Below are 26,365 nucleotides of genomic sequence, written 5' to 3' on the forward strand. Positions count from 1 at the left end.
CTCATCATCGACATCTCAAACTTCTCCGACATTTTCCAAACTTTTCACTAAAATGAGGGTTAGTTGATCCAAATATAATATCATCGACATAAATTTGGCATACAAATAGTTCTCCATTAACCCTTTTAGTAAAAAGAATAGAATCTAATTTTCCAATTTCAAAGCCTTTTTCAATGAGGAACTTGGTCAAGCATTTATACCATGCTCTAGGAGATTGTTTAAGACCATAAAGAGCTTTCTGAAGTTTGTAAACATGATTAGGTTTCTTAGGATTGACAAATCCGGGAGGTTGCTTAACATAAACTTCATCCTCAGTTTCACCATTTAGAAAAGGACTTTTAATGTCCATTTGGTACAAGGTGATATCATGATTATTAGCATAGGCAAGTAAGATGTGAATGGACTCAAGTCTAGCAATGGGGGCATAAGTCTCACCATAGTCCATACCTTCGACTTGAGTGTAGCCTTGGGCGACTAGGCGTGCTTTGTTGCGGACGACTTGACCATCTTCATCTTGCTTGTTGCGAAACACCCATTTGGTACCAATGATGTTGTGGTTGTTGTCGGGCTTTTCAACCAATGTCCACACTTGATTTCTCTCAAAGTTGTGTAGCTCTTCATGCATAGCGTTTACCCAATCCGGATCTTCCAATGCTTCATCGACCTTCATAGTTTCAATGCGAGAGATGAATGAGTAATGTTCACAAAAGTTAGCTAAACGAGTTTTAGAGCTAGTGATTCTCCTGGTTTGGATATCATTGTAGATTTTCTCGACGGGATGATCTTTGGCAATTCTTGCTCGAACTCGTGAAAGATTTTTCTTGGATCTTGGTTGAACATCTTCTTCATCTTGTTCTTCCTCTTGGACTTCTTTGTTGTTGATGTTGTTGTTCTCTTGTCGTGGTGGAGAAGGAGGTTGTTGGCGTTCATCTTGATGTGTCCCACTTGTGGATGCTTTCATATCAACTCTTGGTTCACCTTGTCGTGAGGTAGAAGCTTCCACTTGGACTGATGAAGTACTCTCCAAAGGGTCTTTGTCTTCTACATCAATTGGTAATTGCTCTACTTGCGAGCCGTTAGATTCATCAAACTTCACATCTACCGTCTCTTCAACCTTTTGGGTGAAATTGTTGTAGACACGGTAAGTGTGAGAGTTTGAGCCATAACCAAGTAGGAAACCTTCATGAGACTTAGGAGCAAATTTAGAGCGACGAGGCTTATCAAGAATGTAGCACTTTGAGCCGAATACTCGAAAGTATCCAACTTGTGGTTTGTTACCGGTGAGAAGCTCGTATGCCGTCTTGCCAAGTAGCTTGTGAAGATACAAGCGATTTGTTGCATGACAAGCTGTCTCAACCGCTTTCGCCCAAAAGTGCTCTGGCGTCTTGTACTCATCAAGCATCCTTCTCGCCATTTCGATGAGTGTCTGGTTCTTCCTCTCAATGACTCCGTTTTGTTGAGGTGTGTACATAGCCGAGAACTCATGTGAAATCCCTTCTTCGTCAAGAAAGGTATCCACATTTGCGTTCTTGAACTCCGTTCCGCTGTCGCTTCAAACCTTCTTGATCTTCACGTCAAATTGATTTTGGGCCTTCCTAGCGAAGTTTTTGAAGATCTTTTGGACCTGCGATTTGTCATCAAGAAAGAGCACCCACGTAAATCTTGAAAAATCATCAACTATGACTAGTCCAAATGAGTTACCACCGAGAGTCTTGTAGGCATTTGGACCAAAGAGATCCATATGAAGTAGCTCGAGTGGTCTTCTTGTGGTCATGATGTTCTTCGCGTGATGACTTCCTCCAACTTGTTTTCCTGCCTGACAAGCACTACAAAGTCTATCCTTGTCAAATATAACATCTTTTACTCCAAGTATATGATCACCTTTAATAAGCTTGTCAAGGTTTCACATACCATGACCTAATCGTTTATGCCATAACCAACCCTTAGAGGATTTAGCAATTAAGCAAGTTCTAGGTTGAGCCTTTTTAATGAAATCAACAATGTAAAGATCACCTCTACGTATTCCGGTAAAGACCATTTTATGATTGTCTCTATGAAACACTTGGCAATCTACTTCAGTGAATAAAACATTGAAACTGAAATCAACCAGTCTAGATACTGAAAGTAAATTGTACCCAAGAGATTCAACGAGCATGACATTTTGTATGGAGCTATCATGTCAGATGGCCACCTTACCGAGGCCAACCACTTTACCCTTCGAGTTATCACCAAAGGTGACATATTTTCAAGGGCCGTCGTTTTCAGCAAGCTCACGGAACATATCTTTATCTCCGGTCATATGATCAGTGCATCCACTATCAAGAACCCATTCCTTTCCTCCAGCCATGTAGCCGTGAAGATTTGCCATAAGACCAAAGTGTCTCATTGCATCATAAAGATCATAGTCACTGTCATCATCATCCTCATCATAGTATCCATGTTCAACATCATCTTGTGATTGATCAATTCCTAGAGAGGGTAATTCATTAGATAAATGATCATTTCTATAGTTATCTTTGTGAATTCTAATAGCTCTGGAAATGATATTGCTAATGATTCCAACATCTTCTTTGGCACTCGTAAGATTAGTAAGCTCAAATCAGCAGTCACCAAATTTGGGATCATTGGAACTCATCTTAATCAAGGCAATAGATTTATGGAGGATATCATCCAGATCTTTCAAGGAATAATTTGGAAAGCATTCCTCAAGAAATCTCCATATAGTGTAGGCACAATCAAGAGTAGGCAAACATTCAATCAAGTTTCTAGGCAAGCCTCTAGTGATAAGATTAACAGTTCTAAGGTTGCGGATCATGTCAATAGACTCATCAAGGGTAGGATGCAAAGGATCAACATGAGGGGCACAAGGGCTAGTAATGTACTTGTTCAAATGATATTCATTGAAAATCTCAAGAATTTCATTTTTCCACTCATGAAAATATTCTCCATCAAGAATAGGCACTCTATGTCTAAGACTCCCCAAAGTAGACTCATCCATCTTCCTCCAATGGTGTTTAAACTAAAGCAATGGAGACCAAGACTCTGATACCAATTGAAAGGGTCGAGAAGAGGTGTCTAGAGGGGGGGTGATTAGACACTAGGTGCTAAAAGTTGCAATTTTTAAATTCTTTAGGTTGAAGTGGATTTTTGACACAAGTTTAATAAACACAATACATATCAAGCAAGCATGCAAAGAGTATATGAGCAGCGGAAGTAAAGCATGCAACTTGAAAGAATGTAAAGGGAAGGGTTTGGAAGATTCAAACGCAATTGGAGACATGGAGATTTTTGAGACGTGGTTCCGATAGGTGGTGCTATTGTACATCCACGTTGATGGAGACTTCAACCCACGAAGGGTAATGGTTGCGCGAGTCCACGGAGGGATCCACCCATGAAGGGTCCACGAAGAATCAACCTTGTCTATCCCACCATGGCCATCGCCCCCGAAGGACTTGCCTCACTAGCGGTAGATCTTCACGAAGTAGGCAATCTCCTTGCCCTTACAAACTCCTTGGTTCAACTCCACAATCTTGTCGGAGGCTCCCAAGTGACACCTAGCCAATCTAGGAGACACCACTCTCCAAGAAGAAACAAATGGTGTGTTGATGATGAACTCCTTGCTCTTGTGCTTCAAATGATAGTCTCCCCAACACTCAACTCTCTCTCACATGATTTGGATTTGGTGGAAAGAAGATTTGAGTGGAAAGCAACTTGGGGAAGGCTAGAGATCAAGATTCATATGGTAGGAATGGAATATCTTGGTCTCAACACAAGTGCAGGTTGGTCTCTTTTAGAAAAAATAGGTTGGAAGTATAGGTTTGTTCTGATGGCTCTCTCCACAAATGAAGAGGAGGTGGAAGGGTATTTATAGCTGTCGGTGTCAAAACCGGCGGATCTCGGGTAGGGGTCCCGAACTGTGTGTCTAGGCCGGATGGTAAGAGGAGGCAGGGGACACGATGTTTTACCCAGGTTCGGGCCCTCTTGATGGAGGTAAAACCCTACGTCTTGCTTGATTAATATTGATGATATGGGTAGTACAAGAGTAGATCTACCACGAGATGAGAGAGGCTAAACCCTAGAAGCTAGCCTATGGTATGATTGTATGTTATGGTTGTTGTCCTACAAACTAAAACCCTTCGGTTTATATAGACACCGGAGAGGGTTAGGGTTACACATGGTCGGTTACAAAGGAGGAGATATCCATATCCGTATTGCCTAGCTTGCCTTCCACGCTAAGTAGAGTCCCATCCGGACACGAGACGAAGTCTTCAATCTTGTATCTTCATAGTCTAATAGTCCGGCCAATAGAGATAGTCCAGCTGTCCAGAGACCCCCTAATCTAGGACTCCCTCAGTAGCCCCTGAACCAGGCTTCAATGACGATGAGCCCGGTCCGCAGTATTGTCTTCGGCATTGCAAGGCGGGTTCCTTCTCCGAACACATCACAGAAGAACTTGAATACGAGGATAGTGTCCGACCCTGCAAAATAAGTTCCACATTCCACCATAGAGAGAATAATATTTTCACAGATCTAATTTGCTGGCTTGTTTCGGCAGCATGACGTTATGTCATGGCCCGGTGATTATTCGAACCGTTTCCTTTAACCATCCCCGCACATAACGCGAGGCAGTTTTTCGACACGTCTTGTCAAAGCAGAGACCGTGTCCCCTTATTACGGGATTCTCATTAATACGGGCGCGGGTAACCCAACCGTGTCTAGGACTCCTAGATTATAGGCAAGTCCTAAATGGCTACGGAGGGGATGCTTGATATTCACCCTCTTTATAAAGGGACAAGGTTTTCGCCTTTTCCCTCTCGTGCTCAATCGAACCCCTTCCACGCCTCGAGTTCTAACACCCAAAGCCCAGGTCAGGTGCTCCGGATCTTCAATCATGTCTGGCTCCAGCCTTCAAGGCCGATGGATGCCCTCCGTTACAGAAGAGGACATCAAAAAGTTGAGGGAGGCCAGATACCTGGCCGCCGAAGTTTCGCATCGGCTGCCTGCTCGAGGGCAAGTCGTCCCTACTCCCGAGCCCAACGAGAACATTGTGTTCATCTCCCACTTCCTCCGAGGCCTAGGCCTCACTCTGGATCCCTTCGTCAGGGGTTTCATGTTTTACTACGGGCTAGATTTCCATGATCTAGCTCTGGACTCCTTTCTCCACATCTCGACATTTATTGTCGTGTGTGAGGCCTTCCTCCGCATTACCCCTCACTTCGGCCTGTGGCTCAAGACCTTTGAAGTGAAGCAGAAGATGATCGAGGGGAAACATGCAGCGTGCGGAGGCGCATCAGTAAGCAAGATGGCAGGAGCTCCATGGCCGAAAGGTTCCTTTCCAGAGGTGTCCGAATTATGGCAATGGGAGTGGTTTTACATCACGGCTCCCAGAAGTGCCAAGTGGGCATCTGCCCCCGCCTTCCGCTCGGGCCCCCACCACAACTGATGTCATGGATTAGTAGAGGCCTGAGTTGGGGTCCAGCCAAGGACGTGCCTATACTGCAAAGCCTCATTCAATATCTCTTCGAGGGAGATTTTAATTTGGTTGTGGTAATGCAAGTTATGCTGGTTCGTCAAGTCCAGCCTTGCAAACATCGGCCCCTTCGTTTGTGGGAGTTCAACCCAGAAGGGCCGCTTGCCATTCAAAGTTTCCTCGGCTTGACGCATGAGGAGATGTACAAGTCATTCTTTGGACCTCAAAAAGAGTGTCCGGATACTACCGAGGACGTGGGCCTGAGCAGTAACCGCGCCGCCGAACAAGTAAGAAATCCTCTAGCTGAACACACTGTCCTTTATTCATCATGAAGTTATTTCTGAGAGTTCGCTCTTCGACCAGGACTGGCTAACAAAGGCTAAGATGATTCGGTGTTTGGCCCCCCTCCCTGAGGGTTTGGAAAATCCAGTATTGGAAAAGATGCTCGAGCTCGCACCTTGCCCGGAGCCCTCGAAGGAAGATACATGAGGGAATAATACGGGTGGACGCGGGCCCCCGTCGCTGCCAGTTCCAACCGAGGGAATGAGTGCCTCCATGAAGGAGGATAACCGGGGGAGGAAAAGGACTTCTTCCGAGGATTCGGAAGCCGAGGTCTCCAAACGGGAGAAGAAGTCTCCCACAGAGGGTCCTGCCTCGGGGGGTGCTTTTGCCGCAGAAAGTCCGCGGGGGATCAGCCCTCCAATGAGTCATAAGTGATCCAAAAAAATACTTTAATAGTGAAGGTATACTATCTTTCTTTTGAGAAAATAACCGCCGCATATATCTTGCAGTTCGGGTCTTAGCCCTTCTCAGCTGAGCTCGTCTTCGGGGGATCTTCTTCCAGAGATGATGGAGAGCGAAACGCCTCCCCTGGACTCCTCCGCTCAAGAAGCGGGCGACCCCGAAGTGTCGTCACGGAGGGCCTCTCCGGATCCGGTGAGGCCAGAAGATAATCCCATAGACCCCCGAAGTCCCCAGCGTCCGGCTTTCGAGGAGAGCGAACAAAGGAGTCCGGCACCGTATGGCATGCGGTCAGACATTCTGAGGGAGCTGTTGGGGTGAGCGGCCATCTCGGAAGAACATCGTACGCTGATGGGTATGGTGATGGAAAGAATTTCGTCCGCCAAAAGTGGATTACATGAAGCCTTTATGAGTCTACTGATAGGCTTTGAGGTACGTGAGATAATATGTGATAGTACCGCACATGTTAGGTGTGCCCTGTGTAGATAGTAGCCCCTGAGACTCTATTTGTCGTCGAGAACAACAGCGAACAGAGGATCATAGTCCCAGGCAATAATCGGACTGCCTTTATGTGCAGGTGGTGGAAGCTCCGGTGGCTAGCTGGACTAGTGAGTTTGCCAAATTAAAACAGCAACTGGATGAGGCAGACGCCGACATCGAGCTTGTTAACAAGAGGCTTGACGAATCACAGGGTAAGTAATGCTTTCTGGTGAATGTCACACAATAAGAGCAGCATGATGCCAGTATCTTTAATATGTTGTGACTGCAGACGGAGCTGCCACCGTGGAGACCCTTCGGCGGAGCTCCCCGAGCCAAGGAACAAGCGAGGATTAGTAATGCGGCTGCTTTGAAGGCGGCCGAAGAGTTGAAAGCCGAGAAGGCCGCACATTGCGAGAGCCAAGAGAAGATGGCCAAGATGGCCGTAGAATTAAAAGGCACTACCGACCGTTGCGGGCTTCTTGAAAAAGAAAACCGAGCGAAGGAAACGGACCTTGAGAAGGCCATGGCGGCGGACAAAGACACCCGCTCTGCTATGAGAGCGAAGAAGGAGGAGCTGCGGGAAGTCGGGGATATTGCGGTTGGGAAGCCTTTCATGCTACGGAGGAAGTTCGGAGATCCACGGTATGCCCCTTTGGATTGGCTATGGAGTTCGGCAGATGCGTATACGGACTTGGCGGCGAGCGCTGTCGATGCGGCCAAGTACTTCCAAGGTCAAACAGATCGTGAAGTGGACAAGTTGTTCTGGTCGCAATTCAACGTTCCAGAGCGTCCACTTTCATTGACTGACCAATTAGCCGAATGGGCCGAACTGAATAGGTTGTCCGGACTCACCATGAGGTCTGTCGTGGATCAGCTATGGCCAGAAAAGCCAAAGCCGAACAACTATTTCAGCTTAGTGCAGCAGGTCCTTGGTGCGATGCCGCGCATTAATGCGATGAAGACATTGGCGTGCATAGAAGGCTCGCGGATGACCCTTGCCCGTGTTAAAGCATACTGGGCGGAGATGGACGCTACCACTATTGCGGCGCAGGGTTCGGCCATAGGCCGAGTGGCTGCCGAGCACTATTTCGAGGAGGTTCTCGAGGGTGCTCGTTTGATAGAGGCCGAGTGCTCGAAGAATATTATGTTTGAGTGATATGTATTCTCATTGTAAACACAATGTTTTTATGAAATTTTACAAGGCTGTGTTTATACTTTTGCCTGAAAGTAGTATGATGCCTCCTGTGCGGCCGTTTATGTATACGTGTGTATAACCTGAAAGATTGCAGTCGTCGGCTTCATCCCCCATGCATATAATGCGGAGGTGCTCACAAAAAATGCGTGTTCACACTTAACCCAACGTCTTGGTCCTATTAAGGAGGTGATAGCGCAGCGAACGAGGCAACCGGACTATAATGCTTTAACACTTTCACTTAGACATAGGAGTTTGACCGTGGGGCTACTAGATAGCCCCTGGTGGCTCCGCACTCTCCCAATCTCGGGGTGCGTACATGCCTGGCCGGGAAACGACTCTTCATTAAGGCGGAGGAATTCTAACATCCCTGTAGGTCATCGAGTGGTTGACCAGTCTCACGCTATATCATGACAGTCAGTTTTCGGCTTTCTCTACTGAGGTGCTCGTCCGCATGAACCAGGGCACAATCGCAGTAGTTCTCCTAGTGCTGCCTTAGCCGATAAAGTGGAACGTAAGGCACCAAAACACAGGAGCCAGGCAAACCCAACATTTGAACAAAGACAATGATTTGGAGCTGATGCATATAAGGCCAAACTCGCGATGTCGAACACTCCCTAAGGTATTCGGTCTTTATGGTATAAACCGGGCCTAAATAGTGCCCTTTGTAAGAAGCCCCTTGTGTCCAGGTACGTGCATTATTCTGACGTGGCCACATGCCAAGACGTCAGCATCCTTCTCAATTGTGCTGAGAATTCGGTGGATGTGTATCAACAAGAGACAGTAAAAAAGGTTTACGCATGGTCTTAATCTAAAAAGAATCCTTGGAGCGGGTCCCTGCTACACGTCTGCGCCTGTGTCTCTGTTGTGCCGTATCCTGGACGGGTGTAGCACGATGGTCATCTGTAAAAGAGAGGAACTTAAGTGAAAAGTTGTCGTGCAAAAAGGTAGTTTTTAAAGAAACCATGTATAATTCAAGATGAGAAAAAACTGCCAGTTGTCTGCGCGCGTTGAGCCCCTTGTATTTGTAATAGGGGTGTGACCATCGATCCGGTATGAATTAATATAGCTGCGTCGGACTCGTCTAACCGTGTCCATGGTCTTGACGACCTATCAAATGCTTTAGTTGCTGAGGCCGTTTTTAGTGTGCGGCTGCCTTCGGCGCGCAAATATCGCTCAATACTTCCATTTACTGTAATGATGCCACGTGGACTGGGCATCTTGAGCATGCGGGAAGCGTAATGCGGTGTTGCATTAAAGCGAGTGAAAGCTTCGCGTCCAAGTAGTGCTTGATAGCCACTTTGGAACGGAGCAATGTGGAAGGTTAAATGTTCGCTACGGAAGTTATCGGGGAAGCCGAATATGACCTTAAGTAGCAGGGAGCCCGTGCAATGTGCCCCTGGGCCTGGCGTTACTCCTTTAAAGGTAGTATTGCTATGGTGAATTTTCGTTGGGTCTATCCCCATTTCGCGGATTGTATCCTGGTATATCAGGTTTAGACTGCTGCCATCGTCCATCAGGACTCGTGTGAAGTGGTATCCATCAATTATTGGGTCTAATACCAGGGCAGCCCATCCTGCACGCCGGATACTTGCTGAGTAATCACGATGGTCGAAAGTGATCGGTTGAGACGACCAGTGGCAGGACTCCGCGGTGATAGGCCCTTGGGCATATTTTTCTGGGAGTGCCATTTTGTTTCTCCCCTTGATCACGTGTAACACGTTTACAATTTTGACATCTGGTGGAAATTTCTTTTGTTCCCCAGTGTCTTGCTTGAGAGGCTCATCCTCGTCTTCGCTTGGTGTATCCTCCCCGTTGTGTACGGCGTTGAGCTTGCCGGACTGCTTGAAGACCCAACATTCTCTGTGGGTATGATTAGTGGGTTTACCAGGGGTGCTATGGATCTGACATATTTGGTCCAGAATTTTGTTTAGGCTGGACAGTTCGTCTCTGGCACCTTTAGAGGGCGGCTTTTGCTGACCTGGCCGATAGCTTTTGAATCCGGCGTTTACTACCGTGCTCTTCGTGTTGTCTTCTTTATTCCGGCGTTTGTTATTGTTGTTGCGCCGTGATTTCCTGCTTCCATCTCTAACTTGGGATGTACTGGGGTCGCTGGTGCTGCATCTGGCTAGCCAGCTATCCTCACCCGCGCAAAAGAGGGTCATGAGGCTTGTTAATGCTGCCATTGTTCTCGGCTTTTCTTGGCCAAGGTGTCTGGCAAGCCATTCGTCACGGACGCTATGCTTAAAAGCTGCCAAGGCTTCAGCGTCCAGATAGTCGACAATTTGGTTCTTTTTAGTAAGAAACCTGTTCCAAAGATTTCGGGATGACTCTCCGGGCTGTTGAGTTATATGACTCAAATCATCCGCATCCGGAGGTCGGATATAAGTCCCTTGAAAATTTGCCCGAAAGGCATCTTTGAGCTCTTCCTAGCTTCCAATGGAGCTTTCGAGGAGGCTCTTAAGCCAGTGTCGAGCTGGCCCTTTGAGTTTGTACTTAATGGCGTGGAGATCATCTCCCCGAGCCATATGTATATGGAGGATATAGTCCTCAATCCAGACCCCAGGGTCTGTTGTTCCGTCGTATGCCTCTATGTTTACGGGTTTGAATCCCTCTGGAAATTCATGGTCCAGCACCTCATCGGTGAAACATAGGGGGTGTGCGGCACCCCTGTAGGATCTTGAAGTAGATGTGTCTAGAGGGGGGGGGTGATTAGACACTTAATGCTAAAGTTGCAATTTTTAAGCTTTTTCGGTTTAAGTGGAGTTTAGGCATAATTTCAACATTCACAATACATATCAAGCAAGCATGCAAAGAGTGTATAGGCAGCGGAAAATAAAGCATGCAACTTGCAAGAATGTAAAGGGAAGGGTTTGGAGAATTCAAACGCAATTGAAGACACTCATGTTTTTCCCGTGGTTCGGATAGGTGGTGCTATCCTACATCCACGTTGACGGAGACTTCAACCCACGAAGGGTAATGGTTGCGCGAGTCCACGGAGGGCTCCACCCACGAAGGGTAATGGTTGCGCGAGTCCACGGAGGGCTCCACCCACGAAGGGTCCATGAAGAAGCAACCACCCACGAAGGGTCCACGAAGAAGCAACCTTGTCTATCCCACCATGGCCATCGCCCACGAAGGACTTGCCTCACTAGCGGTAGTTCTTCACGAAGTAGGCGATCCCCTTGCCCTTACAAACTCCTTGGTTCAACTCCACAATCTTGTCGGAGGCTCCCAAGTGACACCTAGCCAATCTAGGAGACACCACTCTCCAAGAAATAACAAATGGTGTGTAGGTAATGAACTCCTTGCTCTTGTGCTTCAAATGATAGTCTCCCCAACACTCAACTCTCTCTCATAGGATTTGGATCTGGTGGAAAGAAGTTTTGAGTGGAAAGCAACTTGGGGAAAGCTAGAGATCAAGATTCATATGGTAGGAATGGAATATCTTGGCCTCAACACATGAGTAGGTAGTTCTCTCTCAGAAATAGGATGCTGGAAGTGTAGGCTTAGTCTGATGGCTCTCTCCACGAATGAAGAGGAGGTGGAGGGGTATATATAGCCTCCACACAAAATCCAACCATTACACACAGTTTTCCAATCTCGGTAGGACCGAATCAACAAACTCGGTCGGACCGAAAAGGTAAACCTAGTGACCGTTAGAGATTTTCGGTGGGACCGACTGGATCAACTCGGTGGGACCGATGTGCTAGGGTTAGGGTAAATCCAAAACTCGGTTTGACCGATTACTCAAACTCGGTGGGACCGATTTGGGTAATAAGTGAAACATAGAGTTGGCCAAGCAAACTCGGTGGGGCCGATTGCATATCTCGGTGGGACCGAAAATATTGTAATAGGTAACAGAGAGTTTGCAAGCCCATCTCGGTGAGACCAAGATCCCATCGGTGAGACTGAACTGATTAGGGTTTCTGGTAGTGGCTGTGACAGGTGAAACTCGGTGGCGCCGGATAGGAATAATCGGTAGGTCCGAGTTTGGCTTTGGGTTTAGGTCATATGTGGAAGTGGGAAAGTAGCTGAGGATTTTGGAGCATATCATTAAGCACATGAAGCAAGAGGCTCATTAAGCAACACCTCATCCCTCCTTGATAGTATTGGCTTTTCCTATGGACTCAATGTGATCTTGGATCACTAAAATGTAAAATGAAGAGTCTTGAGCTTGAAGCTTTAGCCAATCCTTTGTCCTTAGCATCTTGAAGGAGTTCCCACAACCTTTAGTCCATGCCACTCCATTGTTGAACTTATCTGAAACATGCTAGATAGAAATGTTAGTCCAACAAGAGATATGTTGTCATCAATTATCGAAACCACCTAGGGAGCACTTGTGCTTTCAATCTCCCCCTTTTTGGTAATTGATGGCAACATACATCAAAGCTTTAGATAAAGATATAAAGAATAGCAAGTAAAGCTTTGGAAGGACATGTAACAAGCATAGGCTCCCCCTACATGTATGCACTCATGTAAATATGAAATATAGAGGTATGTGAGAGCATAACCATGACAGAGTAGGCAATGTGTTACATGTATCTTGGCCATATGCATCAGAGCAAAAGATTATCAAGGAAAATACCTTCATGCTCATGAGTCCTTCTTGCAAACAGTATGTACATAAGCAAGAACTCCTCATACTCATGATTTTGATGCATATACTTACCTTGTGGTCTTGAGTTGGCTTAGGATGGAATGAACCTGCACAAACAAAGTTAGATAACACAGGTACATCCACTAGCCAGAGCAAACAAAAGAAACCACAAGAATACCAAGACTGGGATGACATGTAGAGAGTGAGTACAAGGTACCACATTGGATTCAACATGTACCCAAGAATAAAGATATGCAATGAATTTGACTGATTTCTTTCCCTTAGGTGTCTTGCTCCCCCTGAATCTTACATGGGATATTGGGAGAAGATAGGGAACAGAAAATCAGAACTGAAAGATACAAATGGATAGAACTTAATGCAAATACATGTCTTTCCCCCAAAAAGGCATGTAATATCTCTCCTCTTGAACATCAAGCATCTGGGATCCTTGAGTATTCTCTCCCCCTGGAAGTCTCTCTCTCCCCCTTAATACTTTCTCTCTTGTAGGTTTGGTCCTTGAGACTTTTTCTCTCCCTTGATGTGATCTCTCTCTCCTACAAGCTTTGATGTGATCTCTCTCTCCCCCTTTGACATCAATTTCCAAGAAGTGCTTTCTGGAATCCATCGTATAGGTTTGGTCCTTGAGACTCAGCACAAAGCAATGGATAAAACTGTGATGCTTGTAGAGGACAAGATTCATTGAGTAGAGCTGGATCAGAAGAAATATAAAACAAGTGGCAAACTGTTTTTCCTGTTGCGAAGTTGGTGGCACCGAGTGGTATGTTTTGGTGGCACCGAAAAGATTCGGTTGGACCGAAAATTACAAGTCGGTGAAACCGAGTTCACATAGAGAAAAACACTTGTCACCTCAGCTCACTAGACATGTAGGATCTCACAAAGATTTGCAATGAATTAAATGCAGAAAATGCAGAACATAAACAGAAAGAAAAGACAAGAGACTGAAAAATCTAGATGGAGTTTTTTTTGTTTTTGAAAAAGAGAAAGAAACTAAACATGCATGAGATACACACAAAAAGAACACAAGAGAACTTCATCTAGAGTTGGGCAGTGACATAGTCACCTATGTTAGAGTATATTGACTTAGGAGTCAAGTGAGAACACTTGATCATAGGTCATACTCATCGTTTAAGCTCAAAATGGGGTTACCATTTTTCGTTTAAGCATCTTGATGTATTCACATCTTGTTGAGTTGCTTTGACTCATGTCTTGAAGTAAAGCTTCTCTAAGATAGAATAACATACCTTGGGTGGTGGTGTGGTTCTTGCTCATGTAGTTGAACTTGTGTGGGTGCTCAAGGTTGATGTAGCTCATCAAGAGTTGGGAGAACCACTTGGAGTTTGAGTTCATCTACCTACATGGATTAGTTCTTGCAAGGAAGAGCACTTGTGTATCCAAAAATGACAATCATGAAGCTCAACATAGAATTTGTCAAAGGATATGTTTGAATGGTTTTGTGCTTCCTTGTCTTCAACAGCCATTGTGTAGAGTCTTGGTGATGTAGAGATTGCTCAAGATGTGAGTGAGTCGCAATCTCATGGAATTAGATTCAACCAAGCACCTACATGGGTTAGACAACATGCAAGGTGCAAATATATCCAAGACATAAGATAGTTATCATAAGAGATATATCAAGGATTAGTCATAAGCTCATGTCTTGCATGTATCCAATGGAGTTTCTACTCCAAGTTCGAAGCATCAATGATGTTCAATTCTCCTCTCAACCTGCAAAACACTTTCTCATCAAGAGGTTTAGTAAATATATCCGCTAATTGCTTATCGGTGCGAACATGCTTAAGATCAATGTCACCCTTAGCAACATGATCTCGAATGAAATGTTGACAAACTTCAATATGCTTAGTTCGAGAATGTTGTACAGGATTATGACCAATTTTGATAGCACTTTCATTGTCACAAAGTAGTGGAACATGTTTCACATAGATCCCATAATCTTTAAGAGTTTGGGTCATCCAAAGTAATTGAGCACAACATGAACCAGCGGCAATGTATTCCGCTTCGACGGTGGATAAGGATACCGAGTTTTGTTTCTTGGAAGACCAAGACACAAGAGATCTACCAAGAAATTGACAAGTACCCGAAGTGGACTTTCTATCAACCTTATCTCCGGCATAATCCGAGTCGGAATAGCTAACAAGATCAAAAGAAGACCTCTTAGGATACCAAATGCCAAAATTTGGTGTATGGATTAAATATCTCACTATCCTTTTCACAGCCTTAAGATGACATTCTTTAGGAGCAACTTGATATCGTGCACACATGCACACACTTAGCATAATATCGGGACGTGAAGCACATAGGTATAACAATGAACCAATCATAGAGCGATAAACCTTTTGATCAACCGGTTCACCATCTTTGGTCAAATCATTATGTCCACTAGTAGGCATGGGTGTAGACATACCTTTGCATTCTTGCATATTGAACTTCTTGAATAAGTCCTTTGTGTACTTTGTTTGAGAGACAAATGTACCTTCCTTAGTTTGCTTGATTTGCAGACCGAGAAAGAATTTGAGTTCACTCATCATAGACATCTCAAACTTCTCTGACATTAGCTTTCCAAACTTTTCACTAAAGAGAGGGTTAGTTGAACCAAATATGATATCATCAACATAAATTTGGCATACAAATAGTTCTCCATTAACCCTTTTAGTAAAAAGAGTAGAATCAATTTTACCAATTTGAAAACCACTTGTAGTAAGGAACTTGGTCAAGCATTTATACCATGCTCTAGGAGCTTGTTTAAGACCATAAAGAGCTTTGTGAAGTTAGTAAACATGATTTGGTTTCTTAGGATTGATAAAACCGGGAGGTTGTTTGACATAAACTTCCTCCTCTATTTCACCATTTAGAAAAGAACTTTTGATGTCAATTTGGTACAAGGTGATATTATGGTGATTAGCATAGGCAAGTAAGATGCGAATGGACTCAAGTCTAGCAACGGGAGCATATGTCTCACCATAGTCCATACCTTCGACTTGTGTGTATCCTTGGGCGACGAGACGTGCTTTGTTGCGAACCACTTGTCCATCTTGATCTTGCTTGTTGCGAAACACCCATTTGGTACCAATGATGTTGTGGTTGTTGTCGGGCTTCTCAACTAATGTCCAAACTTGGTTTCTCTCAAAGTTGTGTAGCCCTTCATGCATAGCGTTTATCCAATCCGGATCTTCCAATGCTTCTTCAACCTTCATAGGTTCAATGCTAGAGATGAATGAATAGTTTTCAAAAAAGTTAGCTAAACGAGTCTTTGAGCGAGTGATTCTCCCGGTTTGTATATCATTTAAGATTTGCTCGACGGGATGATCTTTGGCAATTCTTGCTCGAACTCGTGAGAGCTTTTGCTTGGGTCTTTGTCGAACATCTTCTTCATCTTGTTCTTCTTCTTGGTCTTCTTCATTGTTAACGTTGTCGTTCTCTTATCGTGGTGGAGAAGGAGGTTGTTGATGTTCGTCTTGATGTATTTCCTCGTTTTCTTCATCTTGGTGTGTCCCACTTGTGGATGCTTCCGTGTCAATTCTTGGTTCACTTTGTCGTGAAGTAGAAGCTTCCACTTTGAAAGGATCGATATGGTTGACTAGAGGGGGGGGGGTGAATAGGCAACTAACAATTTTTAAGCTTTTCTTTACCAAATTAAACTTCGCAACAAATAGGTTGTCTAGATATGCAACTAAGTGAGCAACCTATATGATGCAATAACAACTAGCACACAAGCAAGCAAGAGATGTAACAATAAGTAAGCTTGCAAAAGTAAAGGCACGAAATAACCAAGAGTGGAGACGGTGAAGACGAGGATGTGTTACCGGAGTTCCTTCCTTTTAAGGGGAAGTACGTCTCCGTTAGAGCGGTGTGGAGGCACAATGCTCCCCAAGAAGCCACTAGGGCCACCGTATTCTCCTCACGCCCTCACACGATGCGAGATGCCGTGATTCCACTATTGGTGCCGTTGAAGGCGGCGACCGAACCTTTACAAGCAAGGTTGGGGCAATCTCCACAACAATCGGAGGCTCCCAACAACAACACCACCACGAAGCTTCACCACAATGGAGTATGGCTTCGAGGTGACCTCAACCGTCTAGGGTGCTCAACACCCAAGAGTAACAAGATCCGCAAGGGATAAGTGGGGGGAATCAAATATCCTTTGGTGGAAGTGTAGATCGGGCCCTTGTCACCCAATCCCGAGCAAATCAACAAGTTTGATTGGCTAGGGAGAGAGATCGAGCGAAAATGGAGCTTGGAGCAACAATGGAGCTTAGAGGTGGAAGAGGTAGTCAACTAGAGGTAGAAGACATCCCTTATATAGTCGGGGAAAAGATCCAACCGTTATCCACTAGTTCTGCCCGCGACTCACGGTACTACCGCTCTAAGGGAGCGGTACTACCGCGACGACGCGCGGTACTACCGTGGGTGATCACGGTACTACCGTGGCAGCTGCACAGGCCGGAACAAGCCTGAGCTAGAAGCAGTACTACCGCTGGTGCGGTACTACCGCTCCCCCTTGCGGTACTACCGCAAGGCAGGAGGGTCACGGCCTGGGAAGGGCGCGGACGAAATAAATTTCATCCGTGTCAACTTTCGCAGAAACTAGGGTGGTGCAAAAACCCGACGCGGTACTACCGCCTGTAAGGCGCGGTACTACCGTGGTAGGCACGGATGTAAAAATTACATCCGCGCCTACTACCGCGACGCAACGGTACTAGGCAGAAGGGCCACGGTACTACAACTCCAAAGGAGCGGTACTACCGTGAGCGCCCGCGGTACTACCGTGCAGGACGAGCGGTACTACCGTGGGTGGCGCGGATGTAAAAAATTACATCCGCCCCTACTACCGTACCGGAGCAGCACTAGGCCAGAGTGCGGCGGTACTACCGCACCAGAGGAGCGGTACTACCATGAGGGGCGCGGATGTAAAAAATTACATCCGCCCCTACTACCGCACTGGAGCGGCACTAGGCCAAGGTACCGCGGTACTACCGCGCCAGAGGGGCGGTACTACCGTGACCTGTCGCGGTACTACCGCGTGTACTTGCGGTACTACCGCAAGTACAGCAGTAGTCGTCAGTATTTCGCACAACAATGATAACGATGGGTAGCTCCAAAGTGCAAGGAAAGGAGGGGCAAGTGTACGTGTGATTCCACCCTACCTTTCCGACGCGGACCCCCTCTTAATAGTACGGCTCTCCTACGACTCAACTCCACCAAAGAGAAACGTAGAACAACGACGGCTTCACTAGTCTTCGAGGGGCACCGAATCATCTTGTGCCTAATGAAGAAGTATCTGTGGGACTCAAGGCACATGATTAGTCTGCACGAGTATTGTCATCAATCACCAAAACACTTAGGGATAAATATGCCCTTACAATCTCCCCCTTTTTGGTGTATTGATGACAACACGGGATTTGCACATAGATAAGATATGTTTAAAGCAGTGGCAAACCCCACTCCTCTAAAATATAGATGGGGCTCCCCCTAGATATGTGCACTATATATGAATGCTTTGGACTGCATGGCACACAAACTAGGATCAACACTCCCCCTATATTTTAGAGACCAAGACATGATAATAAGCCTAGCATAGCATGAAAGAAGCACAAAATAACACAAGCTAGCTAGGAAAGATAGAGTGCATATGTCTCACACCATATGAGATAAGAAAACCAAGGTTCAAACGATAAAAGCAGCAAAGAGCTCAACTGGCAAACACACAAACTCGCAAAACCAAATCCCTACGCTCTCTCCCCCTTTGGCATCGAGACGCCAAAAAGGCAGAGAGGACACCTAAACACACAAGAGGTGGCTCAAGCAGAGAAACTGTCCCACTCCTCTGCATCAGACTCCTCCGCAGCTGGAATGGACTCCTCGGCCTCCTCCTCAGAATCAGTCCACTTGAATCCTTGCTTCTCCATCCACTCGGTCTCAGGAGTGATGTGCTCCTCAGACCCGGCAGACACATCCTCGCCATAGAGCTTCAAGATCTTGTTGTGCCGGCGACGACTCTCCTTGGACTCCACGTGAGCCCTGTACTGTCCCTTGGCTTGCATGCAGAAAAGTGACTTCATCTTATCCGTCAACCTCTTGGCCCAAGATGGCCTAGAGTCACTCTGAGTAGGCCTAGCAGAACGGCCCCCAGCAACATCCTCAGCTCTAGCAGCATCCTCATCAACAGCAGCAGCCCTAGCAGCAGACGCCTCAGCACGAGTAGCAGTGTTGGCCCAGTTGGGTTTGACCCTCAGACAAATGGGCTCATGGCGAATCCAGTCTGGAGCCAGGAACTCCTCCGTGGGGTACATCTTCTCCCAAGTCTTCGAAATCAGCAGAAACAAGTAGGGTCCATAAATAGGCACCTTGCGGTTGAACACAGCAAACCGAAGCTCGCACCACATGATGTGAGAGACATCAAGTGGCTGAGTCTGAGATGAGCGAGCCTCCTCGCACAGAAGCATCATGTCCACCATGTAGGCATGAACCTTGTCTTTATCACCGATGCGTGGGAACAGAGAGTTGCGGAAGATGCGGTACATGATATCCAGAAACGGGTTGAGAACCGAGACTATCTTGCCAGTGGCGAGCTTCTTCTCAACCATGAACGGAGTGAGCTTGTCCTTGTTAGCAGAGTCAGTATTGCCGTGAGGGCGAACACCAACAGGAGTGTCAAGTCCATCATCAGCAACTTGAAGTAACTCCATGAACTCCTTCCAGGTAGCAGACAGCTGGCGGCCATTGGTCATCCACGTCATCCTCCTCTCATCATTGGTGTGGAAGTACACTGAGGCAAAGAACTGACAGATGATCTCAGGGTCATAGTCCATGTGGAACGAGATCACATGCTCAATGGCAAACTGCTCCACCAAGTCCAGAGCCTCCCCAAAGTAGTCACGAAACTTGTCCTTCCTCATATGGTGCATCTCAATCCACTTCACCTCTACATAGGTATTCTGCTTGTTCTTGATGACATCCAAGTAGATCTGGGTTTGAGTCTTGTTCCAGAACAGTTCACATCCTCTGATAGTGGAGCGTGGGGTTGCATATGGGTGAAGCTGCCTGATACGGACATACTCTCGAGCGCCTATCTCATCCATGCCCCTGGCGGGCTCCTTGTGCTTGCTGGCGATGGACTTGACATTGCGCTTCGGCGCAGATGATCCCTCGGGAACTTCGCCTGGGTTGCGCAGACGCTTGGAACCAGTGTCACGGACGGGATTGGCCCGGCGAGAGCCACCACCTAAAACACACATGCAAAGCACCAAAACAAGTCGAAAAGGATCAATGCAAAGGCTAAAAAGACTGCACATGAAACCCATAGAAGATAAACGAGAAAGTTAGCATGCGATAGAGGTGACCCACGGTAGAACTGCCATGGGGTGGGATACTAAGGTCTTACTAGAGCTCCAGACACGGTAGTACCGTGAGGGGTCACGGTAGTACCGCGGCTGGGGCAGTAGTACGACGTTAGTACCGCACGGCGCGCGGTAGTACCGCGCCATAGAAGCGGTAGTACCGTGGGAGCGGTAGTACCGCGCCATACGGGCGGTAGTACCGCGTCGCGTCGGATCAAGCAGGATTTGAATCTGAAAAGACCCGCGAAGCCATGGCGGTGCTACGGTGACCAGATCTAGAGCAAGACAACAATACAAGTATAAATCCTATGCAATACTACACTCCTTCATCCTACTCTTGCAGAGATCTAGCCGAGAAATCTCAAGAACATGCAAGCCTCCCCCAAAACCTAGAAAAACCAAATACAATCATCACGGAGAAGGATTTGGGGAAAAACCTTGGTCCATAGCAAGAGCACGTGGTGGGGAACGATCCCACCGGACGGAATCACGGGAGGGCAGCCGGTGGAGGAGATCCGGCGACGAATGCCGGCTCCGTTCGTGAGCACGAGAGAGGAACGGGCTATGAGGAGAGAAAGGGACGAATGGGTATGGGGGAGTTAGAACTCCCCCTCCCCGACCTTATCCCCGCGAGCCCGAACCGGCGCGGTAGTACCGCGGGTCATCGCGGTAGTACCGCCTGGGCGGAAGTACCGCGCCGCGGCGGTAGTACCGCTCCATCAGGCGTGAGCTCAAGCCGCTTGGGTGCGTAGTACCGTGCTCCCATCAGCGGTAGTACCGTGATTGGCCGCGGTAGTACCGTGGCCGACCGCGGTAGTACCGTGAGCTCATGCCACCAAGGGTTTCGAAAAAGAGAGAAAAACACGCCTTTGCATCGAAAAACAGACACAACCCAAAGCAGCACAAAAGCAAAGGAACAACAGTAAAACCCTAAGTAACAAGGTCTCTCGAGGAGAGAGAGGGCGGTGGCCGAAGCCACCTATGTTTGAGTTGGATGGTATGGCACCGCGAAGAATTATCCTTGGGCCCATGACCAAAACTCGTCTTTGAAGCACAAGTACCATCAAAAATGGCTAATGTGAAAGAGGTGATCTATTTAGGCATAATGGGGGGAGGTAGAGTTCATTGAGAGAACAACACTCCCCCTATGTCCATGCCTACATTTAAACTAGACAACAAGTTGAGTGTGGTGGGGGGTGCACGGGTTCAAGTCACATTGCTCAAATCAATGATATTTAGCTCATGCCTTAACTCGCGAAATCTTGCTTCATCCAATGGCTTCGTGAAAATATCTGCAAGGTTATCATGAGTGTTGACATACTTGAGCTCGATCTCCCCTCGCCGAATGTGATCCCGAATGAAGTGATACCGAATCTCAATGTGCTTCGTCTTGAAGTGTTGCACCGGGTTGAGGGAAATCTTGATGGCACTTTCATTATCACACCAAAGAGGCACTTTGTCACAAGTGACACCGTACTCCTTTAAAGTTTGCCTCATCCATAGGAGTTGAGCACAACAACTACCGGCCGCCACATACTCCGCTTCGGTGGACGAGAGAGACACACAACTTTGTTTCTTGGAAGACCAACTTACCAAAGAGCAGCCAAGAAATTGACACCCTCCGGAAGTGGACTTCCTATCCACTTTGTCTCCCGCCCAATCGGAATCCGTGAAACCTTCAAGCTTGAAGTTTGCTCCTCTTGGGTACCATAAACCAAAGTTTGGGGTATGAGCCAAATATCGAAAGATTCGTTTGACCGCCACAAAGTGACTTTCCTTTGGTGCGGCTTGAAAACGTGCACACATCCCCACACTCAACATGATATCCGGTCTAGATGCACAAAGGTAAAGCAAGGATCCAATCATGGAGCGATATACCTTTTGATCCACCGCTTTACCATTGGGATCGATGTCAAGTTGGCACTTGGTAGGCATTGGTGTAGTAGCCGGCTTGACATCACTTAGCTTGAATCTTTTAAGCATGTCTTGAGTATATTTGGCTTGGTTGATGAAGGTTCCTTCTCTTCGTTGCTTGATGTCGAAACCAAGGAAGAACTTCAACTCTCCCATCGAAGACATCTTAAACTTGGAGGTCATGAGAGCGGCAAATTCTTCATTGAAAGCTTTGTTAGGGGAACCAAAGATAATATCATCAACATATAGTTGGCATACAAACAACTCCCCGTTGACCTTCTTAGTAAAAAGAGTGGGGTCGATTAGCCCTACTTCAAAACCACGATCTTGTAGCAACTCGGTAAGGTGATCATACCACGCACGTGGGGCTTGTTTAAGGCCATAGAGTGCCTTATCGAGTTGATACACGTGATCCAGAAAGTAGGGATCCTCGAACCCGGGGGGTTGCTTGACATAGACCAATTCATTAATGGGACCATTAAGAAAAGCACTTTTCACATCCATTTGTTGCAACTTAAAGTTGTGATGGGAAGCATAAGCAATCAACAAACGAATGGATTCAAGACGAGCAACAGGAGCGAAGGTTTCACCGTAGTCGATACCCTCGACTTGGGAGTAGCCTTGTGCTACCAATCTTGCCTTGTTGCGAATGATGTTCCCATGGGCATCTTGCTTGTTCTTGAAGATCCACTTGGTCCCAATGACATTGTGGTTCCCGGATGGTCTTGGCACCAATCTCCACACCTTGTTGTACTCGAAGTTGTTGAGTTCTTCATGCATGGCATTGAGCCAATCCGGGTCTTCGAGCGCCTCATAGACCTTTTGGGGTTCAACACAAGAGACAAACGCGTGATGTTCACAATAGTTTGCCAATTGTCTACGAGTGCTTACCCCTTTACGAAGGCTTCCAACCACATTTTCCATGAGATGGCCTTGGTTAGTGAGCTTGGAAGCAATCTTCGCGGCACGACGCTCTAATTCCTCCTCGCGTGTGGAAGGAGGAGGGTTGACTTGATGATCTTGAGCGCCGTCTTGAGTTTGTTCTTGATCTTGAGGTTGATCTTGATCTTGAACTAGCTCGAGGGGGAGAACTTGACCTTGGGCATCATTTAGTGGTTCATCACCGTCTTGAGGTAGATCTTGCCCTTGGTCTTGTTCACGAGGTTGAGGGCCTTCACGTTGTTCTTCGGAAGCGTGTGGGTCTTGATGAGGTGATGGCTCTACTTGAGTAGAGCATTGTCCTTCTCCTTCGGCCACAAGGGGTTCCTCAATGGGTAGGATGTGACCAATACCCATTCTTCTTATGGCTTGGGGAGGAATTTCATCACCTATATCACAAGTACCACTTTGCTCCACTTGGGAGCCGTTATTTTCGTCAAACTCCACGTTACACGTCTCCTCAATGAGTCCGGTGGACTTGTTGAGGACACGGTAAGCATGAGAGTTTGTAGCATAACCAACAAATATGCCCTCATGAGCTCTAGCTTCAAATTTAGACAACCGAACACCTTTCTTGAGAATGAAACACTTACAACCGAACACCCGGAAGTACTTGAGGTTGGGCTTGTTGCCGGTGAGGATCTCATAAGGAGTCTTGTTCAAGCCTTTGCGAAGATAGAGCCGATTGGATGCATGACATGTTGTGTTGATGGCTTCGGCCCAAAAGTTGTATGGAGACTTGAACTCCGCCATCATGGTCCTTGCCGCATCCATCAACGTCCGGTTCTTCCTCTCCGCAACACCATTTTGTTGAGGGGTATAAGGTGCCGCATATTGATGCTTGATCCCCTCGTCACTAAGAAACTCATCCAAGGTGTAGTTCTTGAACTCGGTGCCGTTGTCGCTTCTTATTGTCAAGATCTTTGCATCATGTTGACGTTGAGCTTCATTTGCAAAGTTGATGACGGTTTGTTGGGTCTCACTCTTCCTCTTGAAGAAGTATACCCAAGTATATCTTGAGTAATCATCCACAATCACCAAGCAATACTTTCTTCCTCCAAGACTATCAAAAGATGGAGGCCCAAAAAGATCCATGTGAAGGAGCTCCAAGGGTCTCTTCGAGTAGATGATGGTTGAGGGAGGGTGTGCCTTTTCATGAAGCTTTCCTTCGATACAAGCACTGCACGCACGATCTTTGGCAAAACTCACATTTGTTAGTCCACGAACATGGTCCCCCTTGAGGAGACTTTGCAAAGATCTCATATTGACGTGGGCCAAACGGCGATGCCAAAGCCATCCCACGTCAACTTTAGCCATTAGGCATGTCGCGGTCTTAGTGGGTTGCTTCGAAAAGTTAACCACATAGATACCGTTCTCGACATGCCCAACAAAGGCTACTTTAAGAGTCTTGCTCCACAAGAGGGCCACGGTATCAATATCAAAGAATGTGGCAAAACCCATGAGTGCAAGTTGACGAACGGAAAGTAAATTGAATGCAAGGGACTCAACAAGCATGACTTTCTCGATCGTTAGATCATGAGAAATGACAACCTTGCCGAGGCCCAATACCTTAGAATGTGACGCATCACCCCACTCGACATTGGTGGGCATAGATGGAGTCTCTTGCACATCCACCACCAAGTCCTTGCTCCCGGTCATATGATTTGTTGCTCCACTATCGAGCAACCATGATCCCCCACCGGAAGCAAACACCTACACGAGATCAATGCTTGGTTTTAGGTACCCATTTAGTAATGGGTCCTTTGATGTTAGTAACAAGGGCCTTGGGCACCCAAATAGACCATTCAATGTACTCATAAGGAGAACCAACAAATTTAGCATAAACATGTCCATCACTAGCACGGCACAACACATATGAAGGGTTAAAGTCGCCGGCTTTGTTTGAGGAAACGTTCTTGCCCTTTTGAACATCAACTTCCTTCACTTTCTCCTTCTTCTTCTTGGAAGCTCCGTCTCCCTCTTTCACAAAAGTTTGTTTGAGGGGAGGAGGACGATTGGCCTTGTTGATCTTCTTCTTCTTGCTCTTGGACTTGGGTGCAAACCCAATTCCTTCTTTGCCCACAACTTCCTTTTGATTGCTCAAAAGGTCGTTGAGGTTTTTCTCACCTTGAATGCAAGTCACAAGGCCCTTCTCAAGTTGATCCTTCAACTTAGCATTTTCCTCCATAAGATGCACATGCTCACAACAAGGGTTAGTAGCACATGCATTATCAATTAATACCATATGAGGAAAGGTGGCTTTTTCCTTGATTAGCTTAACTTGGATTTGAGCATGAGACTCTTTGAGGGTAGCATGAGTACCCTTTAAGACCTTGTGGGCCTTGTCAAGTATCTCAAACTCCTCTTTGAGTCTAGCATGATCAACCCCAAGTTTAGCCTTCTCGGAGGTTAGCACACGAGACATGACAAGAGCATGATCAAGATCTTTCTTTAACTTAGCATGGGCATCATTGTGTGACTCCTCAAGAGTCAAATGATGCACACGCTCTTCCTCAAGAGCATTTGAGAGATCCGATATCTCATCGGCATAGTCACGACTATGACCTTCCATCTTGGAGATGGTTTCTTTGTGAGCCTCGATCATGTCATTGGCCTCACCAAGTTGTTCCAAGAGAGCAACAAAGTGCTTCTTGGACTTTCCCTTTAGCTTACTCATGAAGGACTCTAATTCATTCACTTCCTCATTAGACTCAACATGTCCATCAATGCAATCCTCCATGGAGGGATTAGAAATGATGGTGGTTGTGATGTTGGGGGTTACCTTGTTTGAAGCCTTCGCCATGAGGCATCTAGCGGTGATGTTTTCGTTGGGTGATTCGAAGAGAGACACCCGAGGAGTAGCAATGGCAATGGATGCCATGGCCGTTGCTTCTTCATTCTCATCATCATCGTCATCCTCTTGGTATTCTTCTTGAACCACCAACCCACGAGTGGGAGTCTTCTTGGCGAAGTTGTTCTTGTTGGGGACGGACTTGGCTTTGTCTTTCCGAATGAACTTGCCACCATTGTCTTCCCTCTTCTCGTAAGGACAATCCGCAACGAAATGGCTCACATTGCCACAGTTGAAGCAAGTTCTAACTCGTTGCTTGCCCTTGACGCCACTTGAGTTATTCTTGTTGAAGGTGGGTCTTGAGCTCTTCTTGCTCCAAAATTGTCTTGAAGCAAGGGCCATGTGCTCATGGTAGTCGAACTTGGTGTCTTCGGGGTTGCTTTCCTCATCTTCCACTTCTTCCTCTTCTTCGACAATGACCTTGGCCTTCAAGGCAAGGTTAGGCTTCTTAGCTCTTTGAGAACGGAGCACCGCATTTTCGGCGGTCTTGTCCAAGATGCTCATTGCAACGAATTCATCCAACACTTCACTTGAGGTCATGGTGTGGAAGTCCGGTCGTTGACGAATGACGGAGGACATGGCTTTGTTGTAGGGCATCATGGCCTTGAGGAACTTTCGCTTGATCCAATTGTCATCCGTGTCCTTGCTTCCATGATCTCGAAGTGCCACCGCGAGTTTGGTTACTCTTCGAAAGAGCTCACGAGGTTCTTCATCTTCTTTCATTGCAAACTCGTCGGCTTCATCTTGCACCACTTCATAGTTGGACCGTTGAATGCTAGCACTTCCACGATAGAGGCCCTCAACA

This window comes from Triticum aestivum, chromosome 6A (assembly GCF_018294505.1).
Source record: "Triticum aestivum cultivar Chinese Spring chromosome 6A, IWGSC CS RefSeq v2.1, whole genome shotgun sequence".
Lineage (NCBI taxonomy): Eukaryota > Viridiplantae > Streptophyta > Magnoliopsida > Poales > Poaceae > Triticum > Triticum aestivum.